General features: G+C 53.2%; 1 pseudogene; it reads right to left on the reverse strand.

Annotated features, from left to right (window-relative positions):
- Positions 1–135: 135 nt before the first annotated feature.
- LOC119922651 lies at positions 136–20,605 on the reverse strand (annotated as a pseudogene).
- Positions 20,606–21,757: the final 1,152 nt, after the last annotated feature.

A 21,757-nucleotide genomic window follows, 5' to 3' on the forward strand; every position in this document is an offset into this window, starting at 1 on the left:
ACACTGAGCCACGCTGGGCACCGTACAGAGTAAGTGCTCAGTAAGTACCGCCGATTGACTGATTGACTGATCACCAGGGAAGGGGAAACGACAACACTTAGTTGGCGGGATTCGGAAACATTCTGGGAGCAAACGTCAGGTCAAAAAGAGGGGATCTTTATTCTGGAGGAACGTAAGCCCCCTCAGGACCCTCCCCAGGGAGGATTTCGTGTCCCGGTTCCTCAGGCTGTAGATGTAGGGGTTCAGTGCGGGGGGCACCGTGGTGTAGAAAACGGACACCAGCAGGTCTAGGGTCGAGGGGGAGTCAGACGTGGGCTTGAGGTAGGCCACGGCGCCGGTCGAGAGGAAGCTGGTGACGACGACGAGGTGGGGCAGACAGGTGGAGAAGGCTTTGGCCCGGCCCTAGCAGGCCGGCATCCTCAGCACAGCCCGGAAGATGCGCACGTACGAAACGACAATGAGGACGAAGGAGATGAAAGCCAAGCCGAATGCCGTGGCTATGCTGACGTCGATGACGACATGCGTTTCGGAACAGGAGATCTTCAGTAGGGAAGGGATGTCGCAGAAGAACTGCTGGACCAGGTTAAAACCACAGAAGCTCGGTTGTAACGTCCCGGCTGTGTACACTACCCCGAACAGGCCCCCGCCGAGCCAGGAGTCGGCCGCCATCTTCCCGCAGGCCCCTGGGTCCATGATGACCCCGTAGCGCAGGGGGAGGCAGATGGCCGCGTAGTGGTCGTAGGACATTGCCGTGAGGAGGGACAGCTCCGAGAAAGCAAACGAAATCACTAAAACCACCTGAACCATGCAGCCCCATAGAGAGATGGCTCTGCCATTGATCAGGGAGGTGTGGCTGGATTTGGGGACGGTGACGGAGATGAGGCAGAGGTCGAGGACGGACAGGTTCCTGAGGAAGAAGTACAAGGGGGTGCGGAGGCGCCGGTCGAGCGCGGTGACGGCGACGATGAGGAGGTTTCCCGTCAGGGCCGCCAGGTAGACCAGGAGGAACAGCGCGGCCTGGACCAGCTGCAGCTCCCGGACCTCCGAGAATCTCAGCAGGAGGAATTCCCTCACCTTGGTAGTGTTTCCCATCTCCACGGATTATCTATGGATTTCCCATGGAGGCACAGAGAGGGAGCACGTTTACAGGAAGGAATCGGAAAAATCCCCATTTTGATTTTCAACTATCAGCGTCCCTCCGTTTTGGTTTCTGAAAGTCTGCATTTTCACTTTCACAGAGACCCAGGATGGGAAGGCAATGGCTTTGGAGCAATCAATCAATCAATCAATCGTATTTATTGAGCGCTTACTATGTGCAGAGCACTGTACTAAGCGCTTGGGAAGTACAAATTGGCAACACATAGAGACAGTCCCTACCCAACAGTGGGCTCACAGTCTAAAAGGGGGAGACAGAGAACAGAACCAAACATACCAACAAAATAAAATAAATAGGAAAGAAATGTACAAGTAAAATAAATAAATAAATAAATAAATAAATAGAGTAATAAATATGTACAACCATATATACGTTTATATACAGGTGCTGTGGGGAAGGGAAGGAGGTAAGATGGGGGGATGGAGAGGGGGACGAGGGGGAGAGGAAGGAAGGGGCTCAGTCTGGGAAGGCCTCCTGGAGAAGGTGAGCTCTCAGCAGGGCCTTGAAGGGAGGAAGAGAGCTAGCTTGGCGGAGGGGCAGAGGGAGGGCATTCCAGGCCCGGGGGATGACGTGGGCCGGGGGTCGACGGCGGGACAGGCGAGAACGAGGTACAGTGAGGAGATTAGCGGTGGAGGAGCGGAGGTTGCGGGCTGGGCAGTAGAAGGAGAGAAGGGAGGTGAGGTAGGAGGGGGCGAGGTGATGGAGAGCCTTGAAGCCCAGGGTGAGGAGTTTCTGCCTGATGCGCAGATTGATTGGTAGCCACTGGAGATTTTTGAGGAGGGGAGTAATATGCCCAGAGCGTTTCTGGACAAAGATAATCCGGGAAGCAGCATGAAGTATGGATTGAAGTGGAGAGAGACACGAGGATGGGAGATCAGAGAGAAGGCTGGTGCAGTAGTCCAGACGGGATAGGATGAGAGCTTGAATGAGCAGGGTAGCAGTTTGGATGGAGAGGAAAGGGCGGATCTTGGCAATGTTGCGGAGCTGAGACCGGCAGGTTTTGGTGACGGCTTGGATGTGAGGGGTGAATGAGAGAGCGGAGTCCAGGATGACACCAAGGTTGCGGGCTTGTGAGACGGGAAGGATGGTAGTGCCGTCAACAGAGATGGGAAAGTCAGGGAGAGGACAAGGTTTGGGAGGGAAGACAAAGAGCTCAGTCGTCGACATGTTGAGCTTTAGGTGGCGGGCGGACATCCAGATGGAGATGTCCTGAAGGCAGGAGGAGATGCGAGCCCGGAGGGAGGGGGAGAGAGCTGGGGCAGAGATGTAGATCTGGGTGTCATCAGCGTAGAGATGATAGTTGAAGCCGTGGGAGCGAATGAGGTCACCAAGGGAGTGAGTGTAGATGGAGAACAGAAGGGGACCAAGCACTGAGCCTTGGGGAACTCCCACAGTAAGAGGATGGGAGGGGGAGGAGGAGCCTGCAAAAGAGACTGAGAAAGAACGACCGGAGAGATAAGAGGAGAACCAGGAGAGGACGGAGTCTGTGAAGCCAAGGTCAGATAGCGTGTTGAGGAGAAGGGGGTGGTCCACAGTGTCAAAGGCAGCTGAGAGGTCGAGGAGGATTAGGACAGAGTATGAGCCGTTGGATTTGGCAAGCAGGAGGTCATTGGTGACCTTTGAGAGGGCAGTTTCCGTGGAATGAAGGGACGGAAGCCAGACTGGAGGGGGTCGAGGAGAGAGTTGGTGTTGAGGAATTCGAGGCAGCGCGTGTAGACAACTCGTTCAAGGAGTTTGGAAAGGAATGGTAGAAGGGATATGGGACGATAACTAGAAGGTGAGGTGGGGTCAAGAGAGGGTTTTTTTTAGGATGGGAGAGACATGGGCATGTTTGAAGGCAGAGGGGAAGGAACCAGTGGAGAATGAGCGGTTGAAGATGGAAGTTAAGGAGGGGAGAAGGGATGGAGCGAGAGATTTCATAAGATGAGAGGGAATGGGGTCAGAAGCACAGGTGGCCGGAGTAGCACTTGAGAGGAGGGAGGAGAGTTCCTCTGAGGATACCGCTGGGAAGGATGGGAGAGTAGCAGAGAGTGTTGAGAGCCGGGGGGATGGAGAAAGGGAGGAAGAGACTTTGGGGAGGTCGGACCTGATGGATTTAATTTTGTTAATGAAGTAGGAGGCCAGATCGTTGGGGGTGAGGGAAGGAGGAGGGGGAGGAACCGGGGGCCTGAGAAGGGAGTTGAATGTTCGGAAGAGCTGGCGGGGGTGATGGGCATGGGTGTCAATAAGGGAGGAGAAATAGTTTTGTCTGGCAGAAGAGAGGGCTGAGTTAAGGCAGGAAAGGATAAACTTGAAGTGAATGAGGTTGGCATGGTGTTTAGACTTTCGCCAGCAGCGTTCGGCAGCTCGAGCATAAGAGCGAAGGAGGCGGACAGTGGCAGTGATCCAGGGCTGTGGGTTAGTGGTGCGAGAGCGGCGAAGGGAAAGGGGAGCGAGTGAGTCTAGCTGAGTAGAGAGGGTAGAGTTGAGAGCAGTAATCTGATCATCAAGACTGGGTAGAGAGGAGAGGGCGGCGAGGTGGGGTGTGAGGCGCTCCGAAAGATGGGTGGGGTCCAGAGAGCGGAGATCTCTGTGAGGGAGTAATACGGATTTACAGGGGAAAGGAGTGTGAGTGAGGAGGCAGGTGAGAAGATTATGATCAGAGAGAGGGATTACAGAGTGGGTGAGGGTGGACACAGTGCAGCGGTAGGAGATGATGAGGTCGAGGGTATGACCAAGTTGGTGAGTGGGCGAGGTGGGGTGGAGGAAGAGGTTGGCAGCGTCAAGGAGAGATAGAAGGCGGGCGGCAGAGGAGTCGTTAGGGATATCCATGTGGATATTGAAGTCTCCGAGGATCAGAGTGGGCATGGAGAAGGAGAGAAGGAAGGTGAGGAAGGGGTCAAAGTCGTTAAAGAAGTTGGAAGTGGGGCCGGGAGGGTGGTAGATGACGGCTACAAGAATCTGGAGGGGGTGGTAGAGGCGAATGATGTGGGCTTCAAAGGAAGGGAAGGAAAGGGAAGGGGGAGGAGGGATAGTGCGAAAGCGACATTGAGGGGCGAGAAGGAAACCGACACCTTCTCCTTTTCCGGTGAGTCTGGGGGAGTGGGAGAAGAAGAGGCCTGCACTGCAGAGAGCAGCAGAAGAGACTGTGTCGTCCGGCGACAGCCATGTTTCAGTTACGGCGAGGAGGAGTAGAGAACTGGAAAGGAAAAGGTCCAGGATGAAAGGGATCTTACTTAAAACGGAGCGGGGGTTCCAGAGGTCACACTTGGCAGCAGCTGTCGAGGGTGGGGAGGGAGGGGGAAGGGTGCGAGGGGTGGGGAGGGTATGGATTGGGATGAGTTGGCGGGGGCCTGGGCCGGGAGAGTAGGAAGGGGGGTGGCGATGGGAAAGGAGAACTGGGATGGGGTGGGGGCGGGGAGGAGAGGAGGGAGGGGGCCGGGAGGGAGAAGCGGAGGACCTGCGCTGGTACAGAGGAATCCTTGGTAGGGGGTGAGGGGGAGTGGTCTTGGTGGGTGAGAGGGAGGGAAACAGCTGGGTGGGAGAGGGGAAGGGGAAGGTGAGGAATGGGAATGGCAGTTGGGAGCAAGGGAACTGAAAGTTCATGGTGAGGTCAGCAGGGCGAGTGACAGTACAGCGGGGGGTTAACAATTGAGATGCAGCAGCAATAAAACAGTAGCAATGATAAAAGTAGGTGATGGCATCACAGGGTGTAGTTAAGCAATCAATATGCTATGGCAATAATAGAATTGGCAGATAATGATGCCACAGAGAGCAGATACAAACTATTAAGAGCTGGAGTAGAGTGGGCCAGTTAAGGGGGGTCAGGGAGCAGAGATACCTGGGGAGGGGAGCGAACAGTCAACTAGCATGGGAGGGCTGAGTAGGTGTGAATGAGGTTGTCGTTAATGTAACATGTAACGTGGTGCTAACATGGTGCTAACAAGGGCTTTTTACCTGGGGGCGGGGGGAGAGTCAGTCAGGACCGGACCGGGAAGGGGGGGGGGATGAGGGGCACTTTACGGAAGGCCTCCTAAGTGGGGGGGTGGAAGCAGGGGGGGGGCGTCCGTGGGGGCGCTGAGATGGCGGGTGGGTGGGCGGCCGGGCCTCTCGGGAACGGAGTCCCGGGCGTCAATGGCGGCGCTCTGAGGAGAGGATCCTTCCGGGAGCGGCAAGGCCGCGCGGGGTGATGGCGGGCGGGCCTCTCGGGAACGGAGTCCCGGGCGTCTATGGCGGCGCGCTCTGAGGAGAGGAACCTTCCGGGAGCAGCAAGGCCGGGCGGTGTGATGGCGGGCGGACGGGCGGGCCTCTCGGGAACGGAGTCCCGGGCGTCAATGGGGGCGCTCTGAGGAGAGGATCCTTCCGGGAGCAGCAAGGCCTCGCGGTGTGATGGCGGGCGGGCCTCTCGGGAACGGAGTCCCGGGCGTCTATGGCGGCGCTCTGAGGAGAGGATCCTTCCGGGAGCAGCAAGGCCTCGCGGTGTGATGGCGGGCGGGCCTCTCGGGAACGGAGTCCCGGGCGTCTATGGCGGCGCGCTCTGAGGAGAGGATCCTTCCGGGAGCAGCAAGGCCTCGCGGTGTGATGGCGGGCGGGCCTCTCGGGAACGGAGTCCCGGGCGTCTATGGTGGCGCGCTCTGAGGAGAGGAACCTTCCGGGAGCAGCAAGGCCGGGCGGTGTGATGGCGGGCGGGCGGGCCTCTCGGGAACGGAGTCCCGGGCGTCTATGGCGGAGGGGCAATGGCGGAGCAATGGAAAAGGGGCTGGGGTCCTAATATTCCACCCACCCCTTTCTCTCGCTCACATACACACACACTTTACAAAGATATTTTATCATTTTCTACCAACTCTGTTCCACTATACCCTGCCAACCCTGTTCTATTTCACTCTCCCAAGCACTTAACAATAATAACAATAATGATGATGGCATTTAGTAAGCGCTTACTTTGTGCAAAGCACTGTTCTAAGTGCTGGGGAGGATACCAGATGATCAGCTTGTCCCACATGAGGCTCACAGTCTCCATCCCCATTTTCCAGATGAGGGAACTGAGGCCCAGAGAAGTGAAGTGATTGCCCTAAGTCACACAGCTGACAATTGGCGGATCCGGGATTTGAACCCATGACCTCTGACTCCTAAGCCCGGGCTCTTTCCACTGAGCTACGCTGCTTGGATCAATGGTATTTAGTGAGCACGTACTGTGCAGTGCACTGTACTAAGCACTCGGGACACTATAACCCTGTTGGTAGGAACTTTCCCTGCCCACATTGAGTGGTTAATAATAATAATAATAATAATAATAATGATAATAATGGCATTTATTAAGCACTCACTATGTGCCAAGCACTGTTCTAAGCGCTGGGGAGGATACCAGGTGATCAGCTTGTCCCACATGGGGCTCACAGTCTTCATCCCCATTTTCCAGATGAGGGAACTGAGGCCCAGAGAAGTGAAGTGACTTGCCCAAAGTCACACAGCTGACAATTGGCGAAGCCGGGATTTGAACCGACGACCTCTGACTCCAAAGCCCGGGCTCTTTCCACTGAGCCACGCTGCTTCACTTGGTTCAGTGCTCTGCATACAGTAAGTGCGCAATAAATACTGTCGATGAATCGATCATTTCTGCAAACACCTTTTGGGTGTGTGTCATAACGGCACCCTGATATTAGCATTCAATCGTACTTACTGAACGCTCACTGTGTGCAGATTGCTGTACTAAGCGCTTGGAAAGTACAATTCAGCAACAGAGAGAGACAATCCCTGCCAACACTGGGCTCACAGTCTAGAAATGAATGAATTACCCACGTTGCCTAATGTTTCTTCAACATTAATGGTGTTTCCTGAGCGCTTTCTGCGTGCAGGGCACTACTGAGTGCTTGGGAGAGTACAACAGAACAGAGTTAGTGGAAACGTTCCCTGCCCACAGCGAATTTACAGTCTAGCAGAGGGGATGGACACTAATAGAAATATATCAATCAATCAATCAATCGTATTTGTTGAGTGCTTACTGCGTGCAAAACACTGTACTAAGCGCTTGGGAAGTACAAGCTGGCAACATATAGAGATGGTCCCTACCCAACAGTGGGCTCACAATCTAGAAGGGCTCACAGTCTAGAAGTTAAGCGCTTACTATGTGCCAAGCACTGTTCTAAGCGCTGGGGGGGATACAAGGCGATCAGGTTGTCCCACGTGGGGCTCACAGTCTTAATCCCCATTTTACAGATGAGGTCACTGAGGCTCAGAGAAGTGAAGTGACTTGCCCAAGGTCACAAAACAGACATGGTGGAGCTGGGATTAGAACCCACCACCTCCGATTCCCAAACCCGAGCTCTTTCCACGGAGCCACGCTGCTTCTCTGATAGATTCTGTTATTTTTAGCCTCAGAGGCAATCCAGTAGGCGATCGCTCGATCGATGGTATTTACTGAGCACTTACTGGGTGCGGAGCACTGTACTAAGCCTTGGTGGGAGTACAGGAGAACAGAATTGGAAGAAACATTCCCGGCATTCCCGGCCCTCAGAGAGCTTCGTGGCTAGTCTAGTCTCGACACCGTGGTCCTTTGTCCTTCTCTTGGGATCCTGGCAACTTAGTTCTGACTGGTTTCAACTAGACGTTTGGAGTCCGCGCCTCCTAAAACTCCCAACTCTCTCCTTCGAGAGGTCAGTGTCTTTTCCACAGCGGCGGATTTTCCACCCACATCCCACGCCCGGCCTCTCATCTCACACCCATCCTTGCGGTTCCATCTTCTCTGCATTCCTGGCTTTTTATCTGGCCCCTCTTTACAACCCGGCCTCGCATTCTATATCTTCCAACCTGGTCGGAGATTGGAAAGCAACGTGGACTACTGGAAAGCCTGGGAGTCAGGGATCTGGGTTCTAATCCCACTCCAAAACCTACCCTTTTGTGGGAGGTATTTGTTAAGCGGTTACTAGGTGCCAGTCACTACACTAAGCGCTGGGGTAGATACAAGCTAATTAGGTTGGCCACAGTCCCTGTTCCACAAGAGGGTCACGGTCCTAATCCCCATTTTACAGATGAGGTAACTGAGGCACAGAGGAGTGAAGTGCATGGAGTTTGAATTAGGACCCTCATGCTCTGAGGCCCGTGATCTTTCCGCTAGGGCACGTTGCTTCTCACACACGAACATATCCTTATATTATCTGTCATTCATTTTAATGTCTCCTTTTCACACTAGATTCTAAGCTTCTTAATAATAATAATAACAATGATGATGGCATTTATTGAGCGCTTACTATGTGCCAAGCACAGTTCTAAGCGCTGGGAAGGTTACAAGGCGATCAGGTTGTCCCACAGGGGGCTCACAGGCTTCACCCCCATTGTACAGATGAGGGAACTGAGGCCCAGAGAAGTGAAGTGACTTGCCCAAAGCCACACAGCTGACAATTGGCAGAGCCGGGATTCGAAACCATGACCTCTGACTCCAGAGCCCGGGCTCTTTCCACTGAGCCATGCTGCCCTTCTTCAGGGCAGGCATTGTGTCTATCCACTAGAGGAACAGCGTGGCTAAAAGGAAAGAGCCCGGGGTTGTGGATTCTAATCCCGGCTCCATCACTGCTGCCACGCAGCAGTCTGAATCAGGATGAAGCCAGCATCCCTCCTTTCACGGGCCGCATAAGAACATATTCTCATCCCTCCCTCCACGCCCAGGCCGTGAAGACCCAAACGGGGAATCTAATTTGGGGCTAATGGTATGAATTGTAGCAGTCCAGTTCTCTGTACCGTCTGTACTTCCCAAGCGCTTAGTACAGTGCTCTGCACACATTACGCGCTCAATAAATAAGATTGAATGAATGAAAGAATGAATGAGAAACATTCCCTGTTCATAATCAATCAATAGTACTTATTGAGCTCTTACTGGGTGCAGAGCATTGTACTAAGCTCTTTAGAGAGTACACTACAACAGAGTTGGCAGACCTGGTATATATGTTTGTACAGATTTATTACTGTATTTATTTATTTTACTTGTACATATTTATTCTATTTATTTTATTTTGTTAATATGTTTTGTTTTGTTGTCTGTCTCCCCCTTCTAGACTGTGAACCTTGGGTAGGGACCGTCTCTATATGTTGCCAACTTGTACTTCCCAAGCGCTTAGTACAGTGCTCTGCACACAGTAAGTGCTCAATAAATACGATTGAATGAATGAATGAATGAATGAATGAATGAATGAATAGAGGAGCAGCGTGGCTAAATGGAAAGAGCCCGGGGTTGTGGGTTCTAATCCCGGCTCCGTCACTGCTGCCACGCAGCAGTCTGAAGCAGGATGAAGCCAGCATCCCTCCTTTCACGGGCCGCATAAGAACATATTCTCATCACTCCCTTCGCGCATAGGCCGTGAAGACCCAAACGGGGAATCTAATTTGGGGCTCGGCATGAATTGTAGCATTCCAGTTCTCTGTACCCAGTAACAGCTCAATAACTACGATGGATGGATTGAGCGATTGACTTTGGCTCACCGGGGCGGTCCAGGGTTGGAGATGCTGAGTTCCTCCTCCTCGTCTCTATATGCGGGTCTGTGGCCGGGACGGGAAAGAGCCCGACATTAAACCAGCGCTCCGGGCTCCTCGGAGACAACAGCCCCCGTTCCGGCGGGACGCGGGGAGGGGGTTCCCCAGGAGGACCCGCCCCGGGATCGCCCCGAGAGACTCGTTATCTGGAAGACTTTGGAGTCCCAGAGGAGACGTTATCTCCGACGTTCAGCAGGGCTCAGACTGTCCCAGTAATTTCATGTCCCTCACTCACGAGAATGGCCATGGTCACCAATTCATTCAAATGTCGCCGTTTAGTGCTTGCTGAGAGTAAAGCACTGTAGTAAGCGCTTGGGAGCGCACAATACAACAATAAACGGACATAGTCACCGCTCCCACTGAATGTATAACGTAGAGAAATTCAGATAACCAGCAAAACTCTGGCAAACTGCCTAGTTATGCGATCTTCCTCTGAGCTCTCACTCTCCCCACCTTCATAGCCTTATGTGGATCCTCTCCAAGAGGCCTTTCCTAACTGAGCCCTAATTTAATGATAATAACAATAATAATAATAATAATAATAATAGTAATAATTATAATAATAATGGTATTTGTTAAGCGCTTATTGTGTGCTAAGCACCGTTCTAAGCGTTGGAGATTTCCTCTTCTCCGACTCCCTTCCGCATCACCCTGGTACTTGGATTTGCCCCCTTTATTCACCCCACCCTCTGCCCCACAGCACTTATATCCAAATCCGCAATTAATTTATTTATATTAACATCCGTCTCCCCCCACTAGATCATAAACTTACTGTGGGCCTTGCTCCGCGCGGCCTTGCTGCTCCCGGAAGGATTCTCTCCTCAGAGCGCCGCCATAGACGCCTGGGACTCCGTCCCCTAGAGGCCCGCCCGCCCGCCCGCCATCACACCGCGCGGCCTTGCTGCTCCCGGAAGGATCCTCTCCTCAGAGCGCCGCTGTTAATGCCCGGGACTCCGTTCCCGAGAGGCCCGCCGGCCCGCCATCACACCGGGCGGCCTTGCTGCTCCCGGAAGGATCCTCTCCTCAGAGCGCCGCCATAGACGCCCTGGACTCCGTTCCCGAGAGGCCCGCCCGCCCGCCATCACACTGGGCGGTCTTGCTGCTCCCGGAAGGATCCTCTCCTCAGAGCGCCGCCATAGACGCCCGGGACTCCGTTCCCGAGAGGCCCGCCCGCCCGCCATCACACCGCGCGGCTTTGCTGCTCCCGGAAGGATCCTCTCCTCAGAGTGCCGCTATAGACGCCCGGGACTCCGTTCCCGAGAGGCCCGCCCACCATCACAGCGCCCCCACGGACGCCCCCCTGCTTCCACTCCCCCCCACTTAGGAGGCCTTCCTTAAAGTGCCCCCATCCCCCCCCTTCCTGGTCCGGTCCTGACTGACACTCCCCCCGCCCCCAGGTAAAAAGCCCTTGTTAGCAACATGTTACATTAACGACAACCTCATTGGCACCTCCTCCGCCCTCCCATGCTAGTTGACTGTTCGCTCCTCTCCCCAGGTATCTCTGCTCCCTGACCCCCCTTAACTGGCCCACCCTACTCCAGCACTTAATAGTTTGTATCTGCTCTCTGTGACATCATTATCTGCCAATTCTATTATTACCATAGCATATTGATTGTTTAACTACACCCTGTGATGCCATCGCCTACTTTTATCATTGCTACTGTTTTATTGCTTCTGCATCTCAACTGTTAACCTCCCGCTGTACTGTCACTCGCCCTGCTGACCTCACCATGAACTTTCAGTTCCCTTGCTCCCAACTGTCATTCCCATTCCTCACCTTCCCCTTCCCCTCTCCCACTCAGCTTTTTCCCTCCCTCTCACCCACCAAGACCACTCCCCTTCACCCCCTACCAAGGATTCCTCTGAAGCAGCGCCAGTCCTCCGCTCCTCCCTCCCGGCCCCCTCCCTCCCCTTCTCCCCGCCCCCACCCCATCCCAGTTCTCCTTTCCCATCGCCACCCCCCTTCCCACTCCACCCGCCCTGGCCTCCGCCAACTGATCCCAATCCAAACCCTCCCCACCCCTCGCACCCTTCCCCCTCTCTACCCACCCTTGACAGCTGCTCCCAGGTTTGGCCTCTGGAACCCCCGCTACGTTTTAAGTAAGATCCCTTTCATCCTGGACCTTTTCCTTTCCAGTTCTCTACTCCTCCTCGCCCTAACTGAAACATGGCTGTCTCCGGACGACACGGTCTCTTCTGCTGCTCTCTGCGGTGCAGGCCTCTTCTTCTCCCACTCCCCCAGACTCACCGGAAAAGGAGGAGGTGTCGGTTTCCTTCTCGCCCCTCAATGTCGCTTTCGCACTATCCCTCCTCCCCCTTCCCTTTCCTTCCCTTCCTTTGAAGCCCTCATTATTCACCTCTACCACCCCCTCCAGATTCTTGTAGCCGTCATCTACCGCCTTCCCGGCCCCACTTCCAACTTCCTTAACGACTTTGACCCCTTCCTCACCTTCCTTCTCTCCTTCTCCATGCCCACTCTGATCCTCGGAGACTTCAATATCCACATGGATATCCCTAACGACTCCTCTGCCGCCCGCTTCTATCTCTCCTTGACGCTGCCAACCTCTTCCTCCACCCCACCTCACCCACTCACTAACTTCGTCATACCCTCGACCTCATCATCTCCTACCGCTGCTCTGTGTCCACCCTCACCAACTCTGAAATCCCTCTCTCTGATCATAACCTTTTCACCTGCCTCCTCACTCACACCCCTTTCCCCTGTAAATCCGTATTACTCCCTCACAGAGATCTCCGCTCTCCATCTTCAACCGCTCACTCTCCACTGGTTCCTTCCCCTCTGCCTTCAAACATGCCCATGTCTCTCCCATCCTAAAAAAACCCTCTCTTGACCCCACCTCACTTTCTAGTTATCGTCCCATATCCCTCCTACCACTCCTTTCCAAACTCCTTGAACGAGTTGTCTACTCGCGCTGCCTAGAATTCCTCAACAACAACTCTCTCCTCGACCCCCTCCAGTCTGGCTTCCGTCCCCTTCATTCCACGGAAACTGCCCTCTCAAAGGTCACCAATCACCTCCTGTTGCCAAATCCAACGGCTCATATTCTGTCCTAATCCTCCTCGACCTCTCAGCTGCCTTTGACACTGTGGACCACCCCCTTCTCCTCAACACGCTATCTGACCTTGGCTTCACAGACTCCGTCCTCTCCTGGTTCTCCTCTTATCTCTCCGGTCGTTCTTTCTCAGTCTCTTTTGCAGGCTCCTCCTCCCCCTCCCATCCTCTTACTGTGGGGGTTCCCCAAGGTTCAGTGCTTGGTCCCCTTCTGTTCTCAATCTACACCCACTCCCTTGGTGACCTCATTAGCTCCCACGGCTTCAGCTATCATCTCTACGCTGATGACACCCAGATCTACATCTCTGCCCCTGCTCTCTCCCCCTCCCTCCGGGCTCGTATCTCCTCCTGCCTTCAGGACATCTCCACCTGGATGTCCGCCCGCCACCTAAAGCTCAACATGTCGAAGACTGAGCTCCTTGTCTTCCCTCCCAAACCTTGTCCTCTCCCTGACTTTCCCATCTCTGTTGACGGCATTACCATCCTTCCCGTCTCACAAGCCCGCAACCTTGGTGTCATCCTGGACTCCGCTCTCTCATTCACCCCTCACATCCAAGCCGTCACCAAAACCTGCCGGTCGTTGCTCTGCAACATTGCAAAGATCTGCCCTTTCCTCTCCATCCATACCGCTACCCTGCTCATTCAAGCTCTCATCCTATCCCGTCTGGACTACTGCACCAGCCTTCTCTCTGATCTCCCATCCTCGTGTCTCTCTCCACTTCAATCCATACTTCATGCTGCTGCCCGGATTATCTTTGTCCAGAGACGCTCTGGGCATATTACTCCCCACCTCAAAAATGTCCAGTGGCTACCAATCAATCTGCGCATCAGGCAGAAACTCCTCACCCTGGGCTTCAAGGCTCTCCATCACCTCGCCCCCTCCTACCTCACCTCCCTTCTCTCCTTCTACTGCCCAGCACGCAACCTCCGCTCCTCCACCGCTAATCTCCTCACTGTACCTCGTTCTCGCCTGTCCCGCCGTCGATCCCCGGCCCACGTCATCCCCCGGGCCTGGAATGCCCTCCCTCTGCCAATCCGCCTAGCTAGCTCTCTTCCTCCCTTCAAGGCCCTGCTGAGAGCTCACCTCCTCCAGGAGGCCTTCCCAGACTGAGCCCCTTCCTTCCTCTCCCCCTCGCCCCCCTCTCCATCCCCCCATCTTACCTCCTTCCCTTCCTCACAGCACCTGTATATATGTATATATGGTTGTACATATTTATTACTCTATTTATTTATTTATTTATTTATTTTAATTGTACATTTCTATCCTATTTATTTTATTTTGTTGGTATGTTTGGTTCTGTTCTCTGTCTCCCCCTTTTAGACTGTGAGCCCACTGTTGGGTAGGGACTGTCTCTATGTGTTGCCAATTTGTACTTCCCAAGCGCTTAGTACAGTGCTCTGCACATAGTAAGCGCTCAATAAATACGATTGATTGATTGATTGATTGATTGGACCCCACTCATCTTTCGGAGCGCCTCACACCCCACCTCGCCGCCCTCTCCTCTCTACCCAGTCTTGATGATCAGATTACTGTCCTGAACTCTACCCTTTCTACTCAGCTAGACTCACTCGCTCCCCTTTCCCTTCGCCGCTCTCGCACCACTAGCCCACAGCCCTGGATCACTCCCACTGTCTGCCTCCTTCGCTCTTATGCTCGAGCTGCCAAACGCTGCTGGCGAAAGTCTAAACACCATGCCAACCTCGTTCACTTCAAGTTTATCCTTTCCTGCCTTAACTCAGCCTTCTCTTCTGCCAGACAAAACCATTTCTCCTCCCTTATTGACACCCATGTCCATCACCCCCTCCAGCTCTTCCGTACATTCAACTCCCTTCTCAGGCCCCCGGTTCCTCCCCCTCCTCCTTCCCTCACCCCCAACGATCTGGCCTCCTACTTTATTAACAAAACTAAATCCATCAGGTCCAACCTCCCCAAAGTCTCTTCCCCCCTTTCTCCAATCCCCCGGCTCTCAACACTCTCTGCTACTTTCCCATCCTTCCCAGCGGTATCCTCAGAGGAACTCTCCTCCCCCCTCTCAAGTGCTACTCCGGCCACCTGTGCTTCTGACCCCATTCCCTCTCATCCCATGAAAACTCTTGCTCCATCCCTTCTCCCCTCCTTAGCTCCCATCTTCAACCGCTCACTCTCCACTCGTTCCTTCCCCTCTGCCTTCAAACATGCCCATGTCTCTCCCATCCTAAAAACACCCTCTCTTGACCCCACCTCACCGTCTAGTTATCGCCCCATATCCCTCCTATCATTCCTTTCCAAACTCCTTGAACGAGTTGTCTACACGCGCTGCCTAGAATTCCTCAAAAACAACTCTCTCCTCTACCCCCTCCAGTCTGGCTTCCGTCACCTTCATTCCATGGAAACTGCCCTCTCAAAGGTCACCAATAGCCTCCTGCTTGCCAAATCCAACGGCCCATACTCTGTCCTAATCCTCCTCGACCTCTCAACTGCCTTCGACACTGTGGACCACCCCCTTCTCCTCAACACGCTATCTGACCTTGGCTTCACAGACTCCGTCCTCTCCTGGTTCTCCTCTTATCTCTCCGGTCGTTCTTTCTCAGTCTCTTTTGCAGGCTCCTCCTCCCCCTCCCATCCTCTTACTGTGGGGGTTCCCCAAGGTTCAGTGCTTGGCCCCCTTCTGATCTCAATCTACACGCACTCCCTTGGTGACCTCATTCGCTCCCACGGCTTCAACTATCATCTCTACGCTGATGTCACCCGGATCTCCATCTCTGCCCCTGCTCTCTCCCCCTCTCTCCAGGCTCGCATCTCCTCCTGCTTTCAGGACATCTCCATCTGGATGTCTGCCCGCCACCTAAAGCTCAACATGTCGAAGACTGAACTCCTTTTTTTCCCTCCGAATCCTTGTCCTCTCCCTGACTTTCCCATCTCTGTTGACGGCACTACCATCCTTCCCGTCTCACAAGCCCGCAACCTTGGTGTCATCCTGGACTCCGCTCTCTCATTCACCCCTCACATCCAAGCCGTCACCAAAACCTGCCGGTCTTTGCTCTGCAGCATTGCAAAGATCCGCCCTTTCCTCTCCATCCATACCGCTACCCTGCTCATTCAAGCTCTCATCCTATCCCGTCTGGACTACTGCACCAGCCTTCTCTCTGATCTCCCATCCTCGTGTCTCTCTCCACTTCAATCCATACTTCATGCTGCTGCCCGGATTGTCTTTGTCCAGAAACGCTCTGGGCATATTACTCCCCTCCTCAAAAATCTCCAGTGGCTACCAATCAATCTGTGCATCAGGCAGAAACTCCTCACCCTAGGCTTCAAGGCTCTCCATCACCTTGCCCCCTCCTACCTCACCTCCCTTCTCTCCTTCTACAGCCCACCCCGCACCCTCCGCTCCTCCGCCGCTGATCTCCTCACCGTACCTCATTCTCGCCTGTCCCGCCATCGACCCCCGGCCCACGTCAATCCCCGGGCCTGCAATGCCCTCCCTCTGCCCATCCGCCAAGCTAGCTGTCTTCCTCCTTTCAAGGCCCTGCTGAGAGCTTACCTCCTCCAGGAGGCCTTCCCAGACTGAGCCCCTTCCTTCCTCTCCCCCTCGTCCCACTCACCATCCCCCATCTTACCTCCTTCCCTTCCCCACATCACCTTTATATATGTCTATATGTTTGTACATATTTATTACTCTATTTATTTATTTATTTTACTTTTACATATCTATTCTATTTATTTTATTTTGTTAGTATGTTTGGTTTTGTTCTCTGTCTCCCCCTTTTAGACTGTGAGCCCATTGTTGGGTAGGTACTGTCCCTATATGTTGCCAATTTGTACTTCCCAAGCGCTTAGTACAGTGCTCTGCACTTAGTAAGCGCTCAATAAATACGATTGATGATGATGATTGTGATGTGGGCAGGGAACAGGTCGACCGGCTCTGCTGTATTACACTCTCCCAAGGGCTCAGTGCAGTACTCGCCACACAGTAAGTGTTCGGTAAATATAACTGATTGACTGACTCATTCATTCAATTTTATTTATTCGTTCAATCGTATTTATTGAGCGCTTCCTGTGGGCAGAGAACTGGACTAAGCGCTTGGGAAGTCCAAGTCGGCAACATAGAGAGACGGTCGCTACCCCACAGCGAGATCACAGTCTAGAAGGGGAAGCAGGGGAAGCAGCATGGCTCAGTGGAAAGAGCGAGGTCTTGGGAGTCAGAGGTCCTGGGTTTGAATCCTGACTCCGCCACTTGTCAGCTGTGTGACCTGGGGGAAACCACTTAACACCTCTGGGCCTCAGTTACCTCATCTGGAAAATGGGGATTAAGACTGTGAGCCCCAAGTGGGACAACCTGAACTCTTTGTATCCCCCCTGCGCGCTTAGAACAGTGCTTTGCACATAGTAAGTGCTTAACACATACCACCATTATTATTAGAACGGGGAGACAGACAACAAAACAAAACACGAAGACAGGTGTCAAAGTCGTCAGAACAAATCGAATTAAAGCCAGATGCACATAAGTATGGAGTATGTGTGTAGAGCAAACGTGCATCTGGTTTTGTACTGGACGGTCTGGTTTCTGGCTGTTCTGTCTTCTGATCTTCGTCTTTGTCCAAAAACGCTCTGGGCATGTTACTCCCCTCCTCAAAAATCTCCAGTGGCTACCAATCAACCTACGCATCAGGCAGAAACTCCTCACCCTCGGCTTCAAGGCTGTCCATCACCTCGCCCCCTCCTACCTCACCTCCTTTCTCTCCTTCTCCAGCCCAGCCCGCACCCTCCGCTCCTCTGCTGCTAATCTCCTCACCATGCCTCGTTCTCGCCCGTCCCGCCGTCGAACCCCGGTCCACGTCATCCCCTTGGCCTGGAATACCCTTCCTCTGCACATCCGCCAAGCTAGCTCTCTTCCTACCTTCAAGGCTCTACTGAGAGCTCACCTCCTCCAGGAGGCCTTCCTACACTGAGCCCCCTCCTTCCTCTCCTCCTCCATCCCCCTCTCCATCTCCCCCGCCTTACCTCCTTCCCTTCCCCACAGCACCTGGATATATGCATATATGTTTGTACAGATTTATTACTCTATTTATTGATTGATTTTACTTGTACACATCTATTCTATTTATTTTATTTTGTTAATATTTTTGGTTTTGTTCTCTGTCTCCCTCTTCTAGACTGTGAGCCCGCTGTTGGGTAGGGACCGTCTCTATATGTTGCCAACTTGTACTTCCCAAGCGCTTAGTACAGTGCTCTGCACACAGTAAGCGCTCAATAAATACGATTGATTGATTGATTGATCTGGGCCCAGGAGTGACCCCAACGACCACCCTCGCAATTTCCCTGCCCCCTTGTCTAACAGCACCAAAACCCCAGCGTCCATTTGGGTGACACGGCTATTTGCTCTCCTAGTCTTCTCTTACAGTTCCATCTCCCCTTACAGCCCTCCTTTCCTCTTCTCCCACTCCCTTCTGCATCACCTTGACTCGCTCCCTTTATTCATCACCCCCGTCCCAGTCCCACGGCGCGTACGTCCGTATCTGTCGTTTATTTATGTCTATTAATGAAATAATAATAACGACATTCATTAATATTAATAATAATAATAATAATTGCATTTATTAAGAGCTTACTATGTGCAAAGCACTGTTCTAAGCGCTGGGGAGGTTACAAGTGATCAGGTTGTCCCACGGGGGCTCACAGTCTTAATCCCCATTTTACAGATGAGGGAACTGAGACACCGAGAAGTTAAGTGACTTGCCTTAAGTCACCCAGCTGACAAGTGGCAGAGTCGGGATTCGAACCCATGGCCTTCGACTCCAAATCCCGGGCTCTTTCCACTGAGCCACACTGCTTGAGCCGAGCGCTGTTCTAAGCGCTGGGGAGCTTACAAGGTGATCCGGTTGTCCCACGGGGGGCTCCCAGTCTCCAGCCCCATTTTCCAGAAGAGGTCACTGAGGCCCAGAGAAGTGCCCAAAATCACCCCGCTGACAAGTGGCAGAGTAGGGATTTGAACCCATGACCTCCGACTCCAAAGCCCGGGCTCTTTCCACTGAGCCACGTCCGTCTACCCTAAGCTTGCTGTGGTCAGGGAATGTGTCCTTTATATTGTTATATTGTACTCTCCCAGGCACCTGGTATAGTGCTCTGCACACAGGAAGCACTCAATTAATACGATTAATTGACTGACTGACTGATTACTAAAGGCCACCTAATTTTCACGCCATCTCAGTCCTGATCAAGGACTGCTCTTTTTCTAGTCCCAATCAACCCTGATGTATTGGAGGTGCCTAGTGAAAACAGCACAGGGTTGAGAATCAGAGGAGGACCTGGGTTCTAATCCCTGCTCCACCATGTACCTGCTGGGTGACCTTGAGCAAGTTATTTCACTTCTCTGGTCCTCAGTTACCTCATCTATGTAATGGAGAGTAAGACTGTGAGCCCCGTGTGGGACAGGGATTGGGTACTATTCATTCATTCGTTCAGTCGTATTTATTGAGCGCTTACTGCGTGAAGAGCACTGGACTAAGCGCTTGGGAAGTACTACAAACTGATCATCTCATATCTACCCTAGCGCTTAGTACAGTGCCCGGCACATAACGGGAACATATCTACCGATTCTGCTACACTGTACTCTCCCAAGAGTTTAGTACAGGGCGCCGCACACAGTTAGCACTCGATTGATTGATTGATAATAACCGCTTTACAAATGCTACAAACAAATAGCCAATCTCCACGGCCACCATTCCTTGTAGACGGTTGGCATTATACGATCCATTCGGGCATGGTGGTCCTGGATAATAATAATGATGGCATTTATTAAGCACTTACTATGTGCAAAGCACTGTTCTAAACGCTAGGGAGGTCACCAGGTGATCAGGTTGTCTCGCGGGGGGCCTCCCAGTCTTCATCCCCATTTTACAGATGAGGTAACTGAGGCCTATAGAAGTGAAGTGACTTGCCCAAAGTCACACAGCCGACAATTGGTGGAGCCGGGATTCATTCATTCATTCAATCGTATTTATTGAGCACTTACTGTGTGCAGAGCACTGTACTAAGCGCTTGGGAAGTATAAGTTGGCAACATATTTGAGGAACCCATGTGATATGAACCCATGACCTCTGACTACAAAGCCCGGACTCTTTCCACTAAGCCACGAGGTCTCAGCAACTGGACGACAATTTTTCTCCCGGGGAGACTCCAGGGTCACCAGCAGTTCCCACGTGAACGACCCCAAAGGGTGGGGACCCAGAATCTCCCAGGCTAGAAGGGCCTCTGACCTCGGGGAGAAGAAGGTTTGTAACCTTTGTAACCCCCCCTCAGAGCTTAGAACAGTGCTTTGCCCATAGTAAGTGCTTAATAAATGCCATCGTTATAAGGTTCGACCGCCATTTTAGAGGCATTTCCCCGTTATCATTCTCCTCAGGGTGGTCTTCATGTCCCGGTTCCTCAGGCTGTAGATGAGAGGGTTGAGGGCTGGGGGCACCACGTTGTAAAACACGGACAACAGCAGGTCCAGGGCCAAGGGGGAGTCAGACGTGGGCTTGAAGCAGGTGAAGACCCCGTTCACTATGAATAAAGACAAGATGGCGAGGTGGGGCAGACAGGTGGAGAAAGCCTTGGCCCGGCCCTTGGAGGCCGGCATCCTCAGCACGGCCCGGAAGATGCGTACGTACGAGACGATGATGCCAACGAAACAGCAGAGGCCCGGGAACATGCTGAAGCCCAGAATGGCGAGCTCGTCGATGGAGCGTCTGGAACAGGAGATCCGCACGAGGGAAGGGATGTCGCAGAAGAACTGCCGGGTGGCGTGGGTGTCACAGAAGAGGAGGGAGAAAGTCACGGCGGTGTGGATGACTCCGTTCAGCCCCCCGCCGAACCAGGAGCCGGCCACCATCTTCCCGCAGGCCCCTCGGTCCATGATGACCTCGTAGCAAGGGGGAGGCAGATGGCGGCGTAGCGGTCGTGGGACATCGCCGTGAGGAGGAACAGCTCCGAGGTGGCAAACAAGACCACCAAGAAGACCTGGGTGGCACAGCCCAGGAAGGAGATGGATCTACGGTCGATCAGGGAGTTGTGGATGAATTTGGGGACGGTGACGGAGATGTAGCAGAGGTCGAGGACGGACAGGTTCCTGAGGAAGAAGTTTCTGCGCATCAGGCAGAAACTCCTCACCCTGGGCTTCAAGGCTCTCCATCACCTCGCCCCCTCCTACCTCACCTCCCTTCTCTGCTACTACAGCCCAGCCCGCACCCTCCGCTCCTCCACCGCTAATCTCCTCACTGTACCTCGTTCTCGCCTGTCCCGCCATCGACCCCCGGCCCACGTCATCCCCCGGGCCTGGAATGCCCTCCCTCTGCCCCTCCGCCAAGCTAGCTCTCTTCCTCCCTTCAAGGCCCTGCTGAGAGCTCACCTCCTCCAGGAGGCCTTCCCAGACTGAGCCCCTTCCTTCCTCTCCCCCTCGTCCCCCTCTCCATCCCCCCATCTTACCTCCTTCCCTTCCCCACAGCACCTGTATATATGTATATATGGTTGTACATATTTATTACTCTATTTATTTATTTATTTATTTTACTTGTACATTTCTATCCTATTTATTTAATTTTGTTGGTATGTTTGGTTCTGTTCTCTGTCTCCCCCTTTTAGACTGTGAGCCCACTGTTGGGTAGGGACTGTCTCTATCTGTTGCCAATTTTGTACTTCCCAAGCTCTTAGTACAGTGCTTTGCACATAGTAAGTGCTCAATAAATACGATTGATTGATTGATTGATTACATGGGGGTTTGGAGGCGCCGGTCGAGGACTGTGATGGCAACGATGAAGAGATTCCCCACCAGAGCCACCAGGTAGACCAGGAGGAACAGCACGGCGTGGACCAGCTGCAGCTCCCGGATCTCTGAGAATCCCAGGAGCAGGAATTCCCTCAATCAATCAATCGTATTTATTGAGAGGTTACTGTGTGCAGAGCACTGTACTAAGCGCTTGGGAAGTACAAGCTGGAAACATATAGAAACAGTCCCTACCCAACAGTGGGCTCACAGTCTAGAAGGCACTGTCAGCGCCGTGTCGTTGAC

The sequence above is a fragment of the Tachyglossus aculeatus genome, unplaced genomic scaffold (assembly GCF_015852505.1).
Source record: "Tachyglossus aculeatus isolate mTacAcu1 unplaced genomic scaffold, mTacAcu1.pri scaffold_116_arrow_ctg1, whole genome shotgun sequence".
Taxonomy (NCBI): Eukaryota; Metazoa; Chordata; class Mammalia; order Monotremata; family Tachyglossidae; genus Tachyglossus; species Tachyglossus aculeatus.